The sequence below is a fragment of the Poecilia reticulata genome, linkage group LG2 (genome assembly GCF_000633615.1).
Source record: "Poecilia reticulata strain Guanapo linkage group LG2, Guppy_female_1.0+MT, whole genome shotgun sequence".
In the NCBI taxonomy this organism is placed as follows: domain Eukaryota; kingdom Metazoa; phylum Chordata; class Actinopteri; order Cyprinodontiformes; family Poeciliidae; genus Poecilia; species Poecilia reticulata.
In genome coordinates this window covers 26,135,412-26,151,877 of record NC_024332.1, presented here as the reverse complement: position 1 = coordinate 26,151,877, position 16,466 = coordinate 26,135,412, and the positions used below count along the sequence as shown (strand labels likewise).

The following is a 16,466-nucleotide window of genomic DNA, read 5'->3' as shown; positions in this document are numbered from 1 at the left end:
GTGCGAGGACTGAGGCAAACGTAGAGGACTGTGGAAAATGATACAAGTTTTAAGTGTGTGGGGTCGGTTGGACCCCATTTCGACATACAAATATGCCCAAATATTAAAATATTGTGCCACTGCAATATATGTATTACAGATATTTCAACTGTGGCAATAATTTAATTATGGAAACTTGGAAAGACCAAAGAGATTGAACATGTGAATAATTATGTTTCAGGCGATATAAATTATCATTCGTTCTCCTAGTTTTAAGCTAATGTGCATTTAGCTTAAAACTAAATAGATATTAAACAGACACTTCCTYTTTTAGGATGCAAAACTGTCTCTCATGAACATTTTATGTTTGCAGCTTTATTTACTTTTTCAAACTGAAGCTTAAATCAATAAAGCATTTTTTTTAGGATTTAATCTTGTAAAAAGCACAGATGCATTTTTGTTCTTTCTTTGTAATCGTTAAATGTAATGCTGAGGCTCATTGCTCCCCCTGCTTTAAGTAATAATAAAGCTTTTCTAATCAGTATGAAAATGTTAGCTTAATTACTTTAAGGGGAGTTCCCAGAAAATGAAATAAAGCTTCAAAAACACAAGAAAAAGGGTGACCAAGGAGGTAGTTAATTTGTGTTTTTGTTGCAGATTTGCAGTGGACTCCCAGATGAATGCAGGACCTTCAAGCATCTGGATGAACCAAACTAGTGCAGCTGCACGATTCTCTTCCCGATATCTTGGCTGACAACCTCTGACCTTCCAATCATGTCAAACCAGAGAGCAGAGTGTTTCAGGTGTGGCCTTAAAATATATCTAAATGTGCCTCYAATTAACTCAAATGTCTCAGTTAACCAATCAGTAGCTTCCAAACTATGGCATCATCATACTGAGAGATGATGTCATGTTTTGGTAATTCTAATCAACCCAAACAAAAATAGTTTGGTCTGATTAAATTAAGGTTAGTGACGAAAAAAGTTGTATGTGAATTTTGATTTGTTGTGTGTAAATCTCTGGTTTCGATCATATATTCTTTACTCTTTTACTCTTGGTTAAGAGCGTTTTTACTTCTCCCCAATTGACTGTTCAGCAGGAAAAACTCTTGATAAAGTCTGCTGCTGGTGGGAATTATAAAAGCTGATTTTTTTMTWCTGTTGTGTTTTATTGACGTGTTGTGGTGAGGTCAAACACCAACAATCCTTCAGTCACTTTAAACACAACAGGTAAGAAATAGAACTGGGTTTATGTTTTTCTCCTGATGAAATGGGTTTGGTTTAGACTACCCCTAAGGTTTATAACAATACAGTTTCAAAATTAAGTTTATTGAAATTTTGCAGCTCAAATACGGAAATTTTAATGCCGTTGTGTCATTTTTTAAATGTAAATTTTGTGACAAATTAATTCAATTTAAATTTTCTATTTTACATTTCCAACCTTTTTTAATTATTTGTTTTTGTTTACTGATTTTAAAATCCCAAATAAATGAGTTTACTTAAAAAAAAAAATTGTAATAAAAAATTTTTTAATTAAAAATGACAAAAGCAAAATTCTGAGCTTTTTTTCCCCTGAACGAGAATGATAGAAAAACTGTCTTCAGTCAGAGGCTTCTTCAGATTGTGCAACAGACTGCTACAGGAGGCCATTCCTGTCCACATTCACCAATATTCTACAGTTCTACAAGAACTCTTTAATTAAATCAATTACAGCATTTAATTTTTCTTTGGGRTCAATAAAGTATTTTAAAATTTGTGTACAAATTCATGTACATATAAAACCAAAACTGAACTTTTGTTTGTGACTCAAACAAAAGTACGTAAAACTACTTCAAGGCAAATGTGCACTTAGGTGCATGGAGTAAAATTATGGAATAAGGAGAATGATGTTGTTTCCAACTTATATTGTTAATTTTATTTTTGCAACCAGAAAAACCGAGAAAGCAACAGGTTTGTAGAAGATTTTTCTTTTTTCTGCTCCTTTTTCACGCATGTCGAGTAAGTCTATAAGAGAAATATCTTGCAGTAAAAACACTTGAAATGAATAAAATGATCTTATTYCTAATCCTTTTATAAAATATATTCCCGAGTTAAAGTGCGTCCATCTTTCTGAGTGTTGAAACCAGTCAGGCCCACACTGGGTGATCAACAGGACAAAGAATCGACAACAGAGTTTCTTTCCTCCGCAGCTCCACGAATGCAGAATGTCTTCACGTAGAGAAATGCAGACTAAGTGAGATGTCAGATTTGAGCTCCACATTAAACATGTAACAACAGTTTAAGGATACAATCCATCACTGCTGTCCTGMATCACATCAGAACTGGGGGGAGAAAACCTGCCTGCCTGCCCGGCTCATCATTTTTCACTGCATTAGATGACAAATAAGTGGTCATTCATCAATAACAGTGGATGGAAGCTGAAGTGATTTATTGCCTTTATAGCAATAATTGGGACGGCTTTGTGAAGACGACGATGATGATGGAGCCCTGTGGTCAGTCAGGCAGAAAGAAGAGAGAGAGAGGGAGAGAAGGAAGTAGATTGAAAAACGGGTGAGAAGATACGGCAGGATGGAGGGAGTGAGGAAGGTGGAGCGNCTAATCCTTTTATAAAATATATTCCCGAGTTAAAGTGCGTCCATCTTTCTGAGTGTTGAAACCAGTCAGGCCCACACTGGGTGATCAACAGGACAAAGAATCGACAACAGAGTTTCTTTCCTCCGCAGCTCCACGAATGCAGAATGTCTTCACGTAGAGAAATGCAGACTAAGTGAGATGTCAGATTTGAGCTCCACATTAAACATGTAACAACAGTTTAAGGATACAATCCATCACTGCTGTCCTGMATCACATCAGAACTGGGGGGAGAAAACCTGCCTGCCTGCCCGGCTCATCATTTTTCACTGCATTAGATGACAAATAAGTGGTCATTCATCAATAACAGTGGATGGAAGCTGAAGTGATTTATTGCCTTTATAGCAATAATTGGGACGGCTTTGTGAAGACGACGATGATGATGGAGCCCTGTGGTCAGTCAGGCAGAAAGAAGAGAGAGAGAGGGAGAGAAGGAAGTAGATTGAAAAACGGGKGAGAAGATACGGCAGGATGGAGGGAGTGAGGAAGGTGGAGCGWAGAGGAAGAAAGGTTAATGAAAAGTGACGGCGGCTAAATGAAAGGAGAACTGGTAGTTTTAGGAAAATGTATTCCAGCTTTCTTCTGTTTCTGCTTCAACATCTTGATGTGTAACGACGGCACTTGACAAAATGTAAATAAGACCTTGTATTTCTGTGTTTTAATGATGTGCTGTACGAATAAACTTGATTGATTATGCAGTGTTCAAATGTTATGAGTTTTCATTATTAAAGTTATTTACTCTGTGTGAATATCAACTGTGGTAACTGGTATTCAGTCTTTTACTTCACTGCGGATGAAGTTTGACCCACTCCTCTTTGCAGAATTGTGTTCATTCAAAGTTATCTCAGCTGGACTTTGAMTTGACCACTCCAAAGTGCAACTATATTTGAAATCATTTGGATACAGTTTTACTTTCACAAACAACTGCACCTTGTTTTTATCGAGATTATCTTTTTCTGCTATTAAAATTAGCTTAAAACATTTTAGCRTCTATAAGCATCAAGAAGCTGCAGAAAAACCAAACTTGTGTTCATAAATTACGTCTAAAGCRTTTTCAGAAGCAGCACTGCTCCCTTCCTCTTATTACCTTGTGGCTGCTCTGCCATCGACCACCTCTCAGCTCATGATGGATACCTCCAACCTGATAATCCTGCTGAGCTGAAAGACGTGAACACCCTGCAGTCCTTTTATTGATCGATTGAGAGGAAAGTCCTGGTCTGATTACCACCTTGGCGTCATCCTGACAGAGGCCTCTCCATCATCTACTACAAACTGCTCTTCTGGGACTGTTCTGGGTCAGGTTTGAGCTAAAACATGAGCCGTGAAGTACTAATCCAAAGGTCATGCTGGTAGCCATCACTTATTGTTTGAATTAATCTCAAACTRGATGGAACTTGCAGGTTAATTAGCCACCCACTGCGTTGTTTGAAAGGGGATAAAATGTTCTGTTTTTGGTTATTTGGACACATTTCAAGGGTTTTTTATGGTCTACAACAAAAATATCAAGCTATAAGAAAAATAACTACTTTTATTGGAAAGATTTGACTAGAAAAGATACGACTGATTGGTAATTTAAGCAGGTTTGTCATCCTCAGAAKGTCTGTAGTGTAAAGATTCTATGGCTGCAACTTTGGTAAATATTTTCTTAAACCATTCTATACAGACGTTCTGATTATTCAAAGAGTTATTGTAGATGGTAATTGGTGTAGGCAAGAAATATCTTATGTAGCAGTCTGTATTACAGCGAGTATGAAGAYTCCTCTGACTAAAGACACTGTTTTTCTACCATAGTTTATGAAAAGGATGCTCAKGATTSCCCATAATTTYATTGATATTTATGTAAAATTATTCTTTTTGCTTAAGCTAAGATATGCCATGCTAAACATAACCTAGGTAAGATAAGCTATGCTATGCTATGCTAAACAAGTGAATAAGCTAATAATTTACTTGTAGGCTAAGAGAATAAGCTAATTTAACCTGGAAAATCAATGTAAGTTAACGAGATGTAAACTAATTTTCATTAAAGGTAAACTGAGGAATGCAAAGCTAAACTATGGTTTGGGAAAAAATACGCAAGCGAAGGTATATGGACGACTAATCCTGCCAGAATTTAAAATAAATGAAGAAATTGAAAATTTTTGTTTATTTTTCCTGGAAAAGTTCCAGAAACTGTGTGGATTTGTTGGAATCTGATTATGGYTCAGGCCAACCCCAGTACCTTTTACCCCAGTACCTTCAGGTAAAAAAGTGTGAGAAAAAGTCAAAGTTGATAAATAAATGTGGAAATAACTAAATTATTGTGAAAATAATACTCGCTTATTTTCAAATTTATTTCTCTTATTTGTTTATTTACAGTTTTATTTCTTCATTTATGGATGTATTTGTTACCTCATTTATTTATTTATTTATTGTCAATTTTGACAAGATTAGTCCTCCATAAAGGGATGCCGGACACGCTGACTTTGGAGAGTGAATACTGGAAAATCTCCTGCAGGAAAAGAAAAGCTGCGGTTTCCAAGAACCACTGGACTCTCAAAACAGTGAGGTAAGCAACATTGAACAGGATAAACAAAACCCAGCGAAACAACTTGTTTAATTTGTGAAGTTTTTGAGGTAAGAAGTCAAATTTAATCTAAAATGCTGTCTCTTTTATGTCAAACTGTAATAATTAGTGTTTTTTTATGAAAACACCCAAAGAAACTGAAACATTTTGACAAAGTCAGTTTATTTGTGCAGCAAATTGAAAACTTTGAGATGTACAGGATGTACAGAATACTGCAAAATAGAATGAAATATCCATTTTCAATTCAACGCAGGGTTACAATAAACACTCAGAWTTGAGTAGAATTAAAAAGCAATGAAAAGTTAGAAGCATTTTTCTCATTTGCATGTCTTTCTACAGTTTTATTTGATATATKGGACATCCAAGAGCCTGTAGGAAGTATGAGATCCTTTAAATAATCATTTTAGCAGCTTATATGAACCCATAAAATCTTAAAATCTGCGATATAAAGAACAGAAAGCTGTATCAAAAATCCTGTTTACTGCTCTTCTTCTGCTGTTCTTCCATATTTTTAATTCATGTTAAACCCTGATACTTGACATAATTTACAGTGGCGTATTTTTTAATATATTTACTGCCGTTTTTCTCGTATTATTATTTTTTATTGCACCTCTTGTTTTGGGTGTTTAACAAACTTGGTTGCAATATGAGATTTAGAACAAACTAGTACAGATATTTAGCAAAATAAAGAAGTTCTAATGTGTTTGGACATCATACATTTCAGCGCTTCATCTCCATTCATGATGGTCTTAAAAGGTTTTACATTGGAGTTGGTGAAAACTGCAGAAACCTTGAGTGAAGTCAGCTTTGATTCGGGCGTGCTTAGTTTGAATCTTCTTGAATCAGTTTATTTTTAATCCTATTTCTGATCGGCATGTGGACCAAATTACATCCAAACCTTCTTATGCTGCTGCATTTTTACTGAAATCTTCTCTCAAGCTGAAAAACATTTAAGAAGTTTAGAAAATTTTGTAAAATATTCTGWCTTCCGATTCATGTTTAATCTCTTTTGATACATTCCCAGCAGGATTCCTCCAACTTACCTCACTGTTTTCCTCCTTTTCTAATTTTTTTTTACCTTTTCTGCCCTCAGTGTCATGCGGACTTCCCTGCAGATCACGATCTCCTCTCTTCTGCTTCTCCGACTTCTGTAATTCACTTCGCTTTCCCCTTCCTGAGTAATTGAAGTAATTTCCCACCTTGGCTATGATGAATGTGTCCCGCACYGCCGCCGTGCCCTTCTACTTTAGTCGGCCTAATTAAAGAAAACATTCCATGATTGCCTATTTTTTCTCGAGCGTGACAACCTATTATTCTCCCCAGCACCTGATTAGAGAGTTATTATGCTTAGATTTAGATTGATTTAACCAGGCAGCCTAATAAAAGACTACTTGAGTTGTGATTTAAAGTAGGGGAATTGCAGGTTTTTGAGCCAGTCACGCTGCGTAATTGTTATTACTCGTTCATGATATGGAGKGGGAGACGCGGGTGTTGAAATTGAATTAGAAAATTAGAAGGTCACTCCGCGAACAACAGGTGACATTTTGGGACGTTCCTAGGCCGATAAAGCTGTCAGGAGGAGAGACGTTCCAGCGCAGATTTGTCCGCAGTGATAAATCACAACCTGACATATTTCTATCAAAGCAAGATTAATCTCTCCATCAGCCACAGGAAAGCGCCTCATAACCATCGGCGAGGATTGGATGCAAAATGAGTAAATTGACTGGTGTTTGTTCAGCGGTGAGCTGACCTCAGCTGAGAGCCGAATGAATCCGAAGTAACAGAAATCTGTCAGATTAGATTGTTGTGGTCAGTTTCTACATTTTGGTGGAGAAGTTTATGGAAAGCTTAYTTAAAAAGTTATTAACTGGTTAGTAACTGGATTAAGACCTTTTATGGTCCCAACTCTCTGAGCGGCACTGGATCACTGAAATTTCGGAAAGTGTGTTTTCAAGTTAGGATTTTACCTTTCTGGTTTTTCAGATGTCTTCCCGTGTGTATGTGATGTTTCTGTACAATTTCCGCATTACTTGAAACATTTAAATACCGTATTTTCCGGACTATAGAGTGCACCGCACTATAATCCACATCTACAAAGTAAAAAAAAATAAAAATCTATAAACGTACATATAAAAACTGCACTGGTTCTACAAGCCGCATGGTTCAAAGTGTGGGGGAAAAAAGCGGCTTATAGTTCGAAAAATACTTYAGTATCAACATTTTCATCAGTTTTTTGATAATGAGGATTTTTGTTGGAGTAATTAAAGTGGAGAARTTTTGCTTACAAAATAGAGGAGGGGAAAAAGAGTATTCAGTTCTCTCACTTAAAAAGATGAGAGAGATCCGAACCACAATATATATTTTTCTAAAGTACTGGTTCCACAGTGACACTAGGCATTTTTTGAGCTCCTTATGCTCTCCATCTGACCAGAGAAAGCCATTACGGCTGGACATTTTAAGTTTAGGGGATGTGAACAAMATAATATTTATAAAGGTTTTAGTTAATTTTATAAATAGTGAGTATATAAAGTGAAATATGTTGTAAGAGAGAGGAGGAGGGAAGAGAAAGAATAGAAATAGATTAGAGTAAAAACAGAAAAACAACAACAGAAACTTGTACAGACGATGTTTATTATGTCTTGGATAAATGAGATGTTTGAACAGCTGGCTGGACGACTTAAAAGGCAAACATTAAAAATAAAGAGATGATTTCTTTAAGGGATTAATAGCACTCTGAAGTCATTGCAGATCACTCACTGAGGACTTCATTATTCCACTTAATGGACCCCGCCGCTACTTGACCCGACCGTCAAAATTAGTGGCGGGGAAACCTTTAAGTCAGATGGATGAACTGCCACAGCCTCGCCTGCTAATTGGCAGCTACAATCAAGAGCGAATATGTATCTGGAGGAGGAGAGGAGGAGGAGAAGGCTCGGTATATTAGCAAAATACGAGACGAAGAAGAAAAATGAGGAAGATGGAAGCAACAGCTGTCTGGATGTCAGTGAGGGAAAAATGGTGATGGTGCAAAGAGACGGAACCAGAGATGATGCACCAATAAATATGTGGATTCAAACTAAGTTTGGAGCTTCATAACATATGAACATTTTAGGTCCTAATAGTGGAAACTAAATGTACTTGCTGCTGGGTCTGAGAAAGAAACGGCTCGACCCAAAACACCAACTAAGGCACTTCTAGTTTTGGTTCAGATGCTTTTACAAGACTCACAAAGAGACYGTCTCTACAGWAGTTCAATGACTCATTYATATCTGCATTTTTGTGCAGAATTGAGGGGCRATACATATGAATCATCATTATCTTTTACTATAACCTGTTACCTAAACATCTTCAGGAAATGCTTTATAAAATTGAGGGTGGACACAACTTAAAGGGACGTTGCAGCTCCCTTTAAGGGACGTTCCAGCTGAATATGGAGATTAATCTCCATATTCATTGTTTAGCTCAATATGGAGCTAAAACAATGTCCAAACATCTAGGAGTTTAAAAATAAATGCAAAGCTACGATGCTCACATTGTTCAGAGAACTAAATAGACACAACTAGGAGTTTTTCTTTCGTTTATTCTGTATTACTATTACCATTATTAGTAGCTAATTATTATCTTACTATCATTATCATTAGTTTGTTTTTTAACATTTTATGTATTGTTATGTAACACAGATTATGAAGAATTTATAGGTGAACATTGGCAAGAAGTTGGTAATTATTGATCCAGTTATTATTATTATATGTAGATAATCTTGTTATGAGTTAGTTTGTTAAAATTTTGTCTTTTTAATATAATTTATTTGTTGGCTCTYTAACCCAGTTCATTGATCAGACACATAAATATTATAACATGGCTTTAATTATATTCTTTTAATAATTATTCAGTCAGTAAGTAATATATTTTATTAAATTAAGGGGACAGATTAGATAAATGTTCCCTTCYTTTTATTCCTTTTCACACAGAAAGTATTTATTTTGTTCTGTCCTACTCRTTGCTTGTTTTCTTGTTTTTAAAAACCAGTTTGAAATAAATAAATCAAATTTTAAAAAGTACATTTCATTWATAAAATATTTAAAAAATAAAGTTTAACTTAGTTTCTGCACAAAGGAGTCATCATAAGATGTGTACAAACCAACTTCACTGCAAAAACACAAAATCTTACCAAGTAATTTTGGTCTGATTTTCTGTGCAAATATCTTCATGCACTGGAAATAAAACTAACTTAAAAGTAACTTCTCAGCAAGATATAGAGACTTGTTTTAAGTAAATAATCCCTTTATATTGATGAAAAGTTGCTTCTAAGTTAGTTTTGTCTTATTTCAAGTGCTTGCTCTAGAAACWAGACCTAAAATCCTAGTTTAGGATTTTAGGTCTTGTTTTTGCAGTGTCGTTTCACAGAGCAACCRTAGAAATTAGACACCAAGTCTGAGAGAGTTGGATTTTCTCTTTAGGGAGGARGAGAAGGGATTAAAGAAATGATCCTCCAGTCTTGCTGTCATGCATCAGGCAAGTCGGGCATAAAATAGTTCTTTGGGATGGCTGATCATGAACTGGAAGCAATGAGGTTTTTGCAGAGCTAAATAGATACTCAAACGCACATTTTTATCTGCCTCCCAGCACGAGTTACCGCTATAATTTATGCTAATAATATCCCTGAAACTGATAGCAGGAAAAAGACGCAGATGAGGAATCTGCATCTTCGCAGGGTGTTTATGTTCATTGTATGTTTGTGGAAAATTGGTGTTTGAATAATGATTTTTGTGGAGGAATGTATCTTCTCAGGTTGATTAGAAAAGGTTGATTTCAAGTTTCAGTGAGCTTTTGGCATCAGGGATTTTTTGTTGCCTCTGCTAATTGTTCTGAGTTTCTCGTTTTCTGTCTCGTTTAGATTATGTGCATAAATTGTTTTGAAGGCTATTTCCACAGCTCAGGAACTCTAAAAGGMAGCAGATGGTACTGTTTAGTCAAACCAGAAGGTAAAAGACTATGAACCAGACTTTATATTTAAATTCYCAGTAGTTACATTTATCTGTCTTCATTGATAAATGTGTTTCTTGACTGAAATTCTGGTAAGTTTGACGCTTTTCTTTACCAAATAAAATACCTAGACTAATATTTTTTTCACAAAGGCGGCCTCAACAATAAAGGTAGCAGCTCACGACATCATGAACAACAAAATTAAGAGAAAAGATAAATAAAATGCTAACAAAGGATTTCTGTTGCTGGGGTCTGGATTGTCCTGGTTTTCCCACGAATACCTGAAWACATGGCTGTGCCTCAAAAAAACACTTATAACTGCATATTTTAATAGACCAAACACCAAATATACGTCAATATGCATTAATATGGACAGTAGAAACCATGTTAGCGCAGAAGCTAACATCTACACTCTTCATTATTTCTGCTCAGCCATTCAGCRCCAAGAAAAATAAATGCAGCTTCTGAATTGGCTGCTTTGCAGACTTCAGCCAATAGTGTGTCAGCTAGGAGTTTCATATTCCTAAACTGCATTTTCTTTGGAGTATTTTGGAAAAATCTGTGATTTTTGGAATTGTGTTCCACAAAAAAATTTGTGACTCAAATTTTGTCTTGTTGCCATAAGAACTTACACTTTGCAGCTCCGACCATAAATACATAAAAATCTTCCACTCAATCCACAACAGTGCTGTAAAACATTGGCTACTGTCTATGAAATTAATCAAAAACTGCAAATAAATAAGAAGAAAGAAAACCCATAGCTTAGCTGTTTTTAGAGTAGAAATACAATTAAAAGTTGTTCTGACTGACCTTCTGTGCAGATTAATGTAATTGTTTTTACACAATTATAGTGCRAGCTTTTATTTTCGATTAGTGTTGATCTTTGTGTGATATTTTAACCCTGTATAATGTTTAAATATATCTTTGTTTTCTTTAAAGTTAATAATTTTATACTTGCATGTCCAACTTACACCAGATGCAGAGACACTCATTCACTCCCATCACATTTCAGCTCTGATATTTGCAATTTGAATCCTTGGAAAGAGGTTCATTGTTGTTTTAAAGCATCATGTGTGTATTTTACAGGCAGAGGCGCAGGATTGCAGCATATTTGACAATTTAAATCTGTTTCTGTGGCTTAAAGGACCTGACTGTAAAAGTTTTGGAGCCTCTAGCTCCTCTCCTTTGCAGTCGGCTTCCTGCAGACTGCAGACAGAGAGCTACTTGGGATCATTTCCATCGCGGCCATCACGAGTTTAAGATGGCTCATTAGCCTTGAGCGTGTAGATAAAGCTCCAAATTGACAAGTGCAAAGTAAGGGCCGCTCCATCAGTTCAGGGCGAGCAGCAGCAGCGGTGGCTCCGGAGTTCAGGTGATTGATGCGCCGTYGTTTCTCTTGGCGCTGCAGCCGGACGCAGAAGTCCTGAGTTACTTGACCTGGACGTTGTTCAGCCTGGAGGTTTCTCAACATGCTGTAACTTTAACAGGGAGCTGATTAATGATGCTGTCACCAACACCAGCCTTCCTTGTTTGAATTTTAATTTTACTTAAACCGTCTTTAATAAAAAAAAAAAAAGAAGGGACCTTCTTAAAAACGTTTAATGAAAATAATTTATTCTAATTATGCACACCGCCTACCTCTGTGCTCTGATCTCTTGCTCCCCCCTCAATCTTGTTCCCTGTAAACCTTTTTGGTACAGATTAATGTAACAAAAAGTCCATTAATTAATGTTTTGTGGCTTTTAATTTTTGGCAAGGAAGCCGTCTCCGTGCAGCTGCCTGTCGAGGCCGTCGCTGCTGAACCCGTGCCAAGGAAGTGCAGATGTAATTCTGTTATCTCTTGCTTAGTCATTTACACAAATTAATTTGAACAATTAGCCTTCTACCGGCCTTTTGTGAATCACACAGGAGCAGCTGCCAAAAAATTAAATGCAACACAATTTCCATTTCAATTGGACGTGGTTCCCATTTCTAGGAATGGCATGTTGCATGTTGTCTGGACAAATGTTTAACAGCAGGAGGAGACGACTCCGTCTCAAGTTAATATAGTGACTGTTTATGGTTGCTGAGCGACTGCACTAAGTAATTTTAATTAAATTTATTGCCTCTTAATATGAGAATTGTGTTCTTAATCTTCCATTGGTATAAAATGGCACAGACTGCAATTATAAACACTTAATAACTAATTTTAATTGACATTAAAACATATTAAACGTAGGTATTAAGTGTGCAAACTCACGTGAGGTTGATTTTTTTAATATAGTGGTGCAAGCTTACGTTTTTCTTCCTCAGTTTCTTAACTCGATATAGTCTGATCATCCTCATATAGTCTGGCGGATTTATAAAGAGTCTGTTTTTATAAATCTGTCTCCGCCCTCCTTTTCGTCTGACGTGGTTCAGTCCAGATCACTCCGACAGCGATTGAACTTGGAAATTAAAATGCATTCAGAGTGAAAACACATGCAGGAGAAAAAGCAACACTTGTGTTTTTCTAGCAAATCTATAAACTCAAATCAACAAATATATCCAAGACTTCATGACTGGGTAAAGATATTTTCTGGGTTTCTATGCTGCTCTGTTTTATAACAACCAGATGTCAGATAATGGGTAAAACCTCATTTCCTCGCATTTACGGCTAAAGTTGATGTGGTTTGGTTCGCTGTTTTAACTGTGTCCTTTGTAAAAGTGGCCGATGCAGCCGACTGTACCAAACCGTTCCTGCTGCTCCTTCAGGTTCAACCTGATTGTAAAAGCATCTGGTGTCTCCAGCTGCTCCTTTTAGGTCCCCATAAGCATCCCTGATGAACCTATCCTCTATAAATAACCATAAAAACCTCCTAGATAACCTTAACTACTCCATTATGTACCTATAAACACACCTTGTAAATACGCCCCTTAGTACTCCATTAGTACTGGGATGTTTCATCTAATTTTTAACTTATTTTATATATATATATATATATATATATATATATATATATATTAATAAGTTTCAGTGTTTCTACCTCTAAGAGGTTCTGTGCACCAGCCTGAGTCTGGAAAAGCAAAATAAAAGGCCAATTATATTTAAATTATCTTGTGCCAAACTTTTTTATTTCTAAGATTGCTCATGTTTTTCCACATAACTAAACAAAAAATAAATAAAACAATAATAGAAGTGATGAATAAGTGACATAGTTTTGAAAAATTATTTTATTGAAATAAAAATGATCCCCTAATTGATTGTTTATGTTACTGACATCAGGTTGACCTTTTTTAAATTGTTTTACTTCCACCTTGAAGCCAGCAGAGGGCATCTTTCTCCCACTTTTCCCTCCTCAGTCGCTCTCTGCTTGGGCAAGAAGCCTCAGTGTCTGTCATTAATGGCCGTCAGCCTTAACGAGCCGACCACAAGCGGAAATTGAGGTTTGAAATGTAACTGAATAAGGCAGATTCTTCTTTTCCCTGGAAGGATGGACAAGACAGTCCAGCGTCCTCCTCTGCATTATCCTTAAACCACATTCGTTTTTACAAAAAGGGGCCATTAGGCAACAATAAGTGGAATCCATATGATCTGTTCAATAATGACATGTAATTTTGTGACATTTATGTGTTGTTAGGCAAATGTATGGGGCAAGCCTTCTGCCCTGTAAGTGCCCGCTAACTCAATTGTGCTCGTGTATTTCTTCAGCTCCATGTTTAATGTCCATTAAGAGTCACTGAGGAATGCAGCGCTGTCCTATAGCCCTGCRCACTTTTAAAAGGACAGTTTACTGTAAAAAAAACTTGTATTTGTTAATTGTATCATCAATTATGCAACTTTTTTTGGGGGGTTATTCAGTTATTAATTAGGAGCATTATGCTCTGCAGCTAATTGTTTAGGTAAGGATGGATTGCTTTAGTTAAATGTCCAAGTAGTGACCTGCGTTGTGTACTGGAGCGGAAGTTTAATTAAGGAGCTTATATTTCAAGGAAATGCTTCTATAGTTTTCAGGCAGAAGTTTGCGATTTCATGCGACTGGGGGCAATAAAATTTTGAAGGGCAGCAAAGTTACAAGAGTGTTATCTGGACATAATTACTGATTATCAGACTGTGGCAAATTCAGAAGAGCAAAGTTGGCTGCAGTGCAGAAAAGCAGCCTGAAACTTTGAACATTATTTCTAAAAATCCTTGTTTTAAGGTCTGGAGTTGGATGAAGGTTTGTAACAAAGACACCACCAATCAGGTGAGACACCTGAAAGGGTGGACTTCCTCTTTGTGTGGTTCAGAAACTAACATCCTGGTACTGTTTTCAGTGGTTTTCTCATTTTTTGGCGAATATTCAACCACTCTTCTGACTTTGCGTTTACACTTCAGGCAAATGCCACTCAAATCTGCTTTTTTTTTTTGCTTTTTCACTGAAGTCTGAACGGATCTTTTCCGTTCAAAATCAGATTGGAGCCACCTCTATATAGGTGCTAATTCAGATACTGATTGTTTTCAAAGCATCTGCAGTCAGAGCTGTTGGAGAAGCCAGATGTGTTAAATCTGTTAGTTCTTTTATTATCTTCCTTTCTCTKATGAATTTGTGACGATACTGTTGGTTCCCGTTGCTGAATAAAAATTTTAATCGATCCGTTATTACTGTGTGACATCAACTTTCTTCTTCTGCGCTTGTGTGTCGCTTCGGAGCCGTTCACACAGACGGTTCACGACTCAAAAAAATAAAGAAAAAACATCCAAATTGAGCAGAAGACAACGGTAAAAGTAATTTAATATATCGGTTTTACTACAACCATCAATGTTTATTTCCATCTTGTTGCCGTTTGTGTGATAGTGATAGGGCTGCAGCAAAGGATTGTGGGATATTTAACTGAAGCAGGGAAGAAATGGTTATTGGTTTGGTTGTTTTTACGTTGGTAGAGTCCAGTTCGGTTGTATGATGTCTTACCACATACCAGGGCTTTAAGTAGGCCACAAATTCAATCTACTCCACATCCAGTTTAGATCATTGTGTTGTTGCAACACAAAGTTCAGACACATTTTCAAGAAGCTGAAGAGCTTGGAGGCATCACTCTCAGACTGATCAATCTTTATGTCTATCGCTGCAAAAAACCGACATTTTACCAAGTAATTTCTAGTGCAAATATTTTAATACACTGTAAATAAAACAAATTAACTTAAAACTATTTTTTTAGCAAGATATGGAAGAAAAAAAATCATTATTATTGATGAAAACGTGCCACGTTGTTATAAGTGAGATAATCTGCCAGTGGAACAAGTAATTTTTCATCAATATTTAGAAATTATTGACTTTAAACAAGCTCCTATATCTTTCTGAAAAGTTACTTGTAAGTTAGTTTAGTTTTGTTTCAAGTGTACCAAGATATTTGCACTGGAAACTAAACAAAAAATACTGGGTAAGATTTTGTGTTCTTGCAGTGATGCATCATTTAATGGCATAATAACAGAAGAACACACTCTCAAAGGTCATTAAACTTTAAATTCTGAAGAACTGGAAGACATTTTAAATATCTGAAATAAATAAACAAAACAGAAACAACAAATAAAATTAATTAAGAAGTCTCTGTAAACAAAATTGTCCTTCACAAAAGTGCTAGTTGAGACCAAAGCACCAGACTGAAGACTTTTATCATCAGTTTTTGGAGAAAAACAACGAATCACCCAAATGGAAATTACCGAGCTCGTTTTAATTGATCATCCGTTTAATTGATTTATTGCTGATTGTGACGGGCCTGAACCAGAGCTGCAGAAACAGAAAGATGTCATTTTGTTCTTGCAGCCCTGAAAGATACAAATTGTCTTGAATGCTAAGTGGTGCAAACAGTTTGGCTCATTTTTGGCGCACTTATTAAGAAAAGGTTGTGGGATAACACAAAACCTGTGTTTATTATTCTATAGAGACGCCATTTCTCCTGCTAATCTGATCCATTTATGTCGAGATTTGCAAACCCTCTGTGGAAATGAGGTCTGGGCTCATCCAGAACCTCCATCTTGTTGTCTTCAAACCGTCTGTGTCGGGTCGTCATTTTGCTGGAAAATAAATGTTTTCCAAAGCCGTAGTCTTCTAGCAGATGGAAACAAATTTCCCTGTAGTTTCCCAACAGCATTATGCTGCCACCACCATGCCTCACAGTGGGAATGATGTGTTTGTGGTGATGCAAAAAGTCCAATTTTACTACTACTTTCTTCCACTTTATCATTACTAGAGTTTAAGCAAACTTTTGTTTTCTTCAACAGTTGTTTTCTTATTGAATCAACATTTTTAATTCAATGTTTTTAATCAAAAAATATATTTTGTTGGTTGTGATTGATTTGTAAAAACAAT

The 16,466-nt window shown here is 36.2% G+C and overlaps 1 long non-coding RNA gene across 1 annotated transcript; it reads left to right on the top strand.

Moving 5' to 3' along the window:
• The first annotated feature begins 524 nt into the window (after positions 1–524).
• LOC103457419 (uncharacterized) lies at positions 525–6,451 on the top strand. The gene is made up of 3 exons (XR_532435.2): positions 525–782; positions 5,040–5,154; positions 6,266–6,451. It is a non-coding gene; the product is annotated as an uncharacterized LOC103457419 (long non-coding RNA).
• The last annotated feature ends 10,015 nt before the right edge of the window (positions 6,452–16,466 follow it).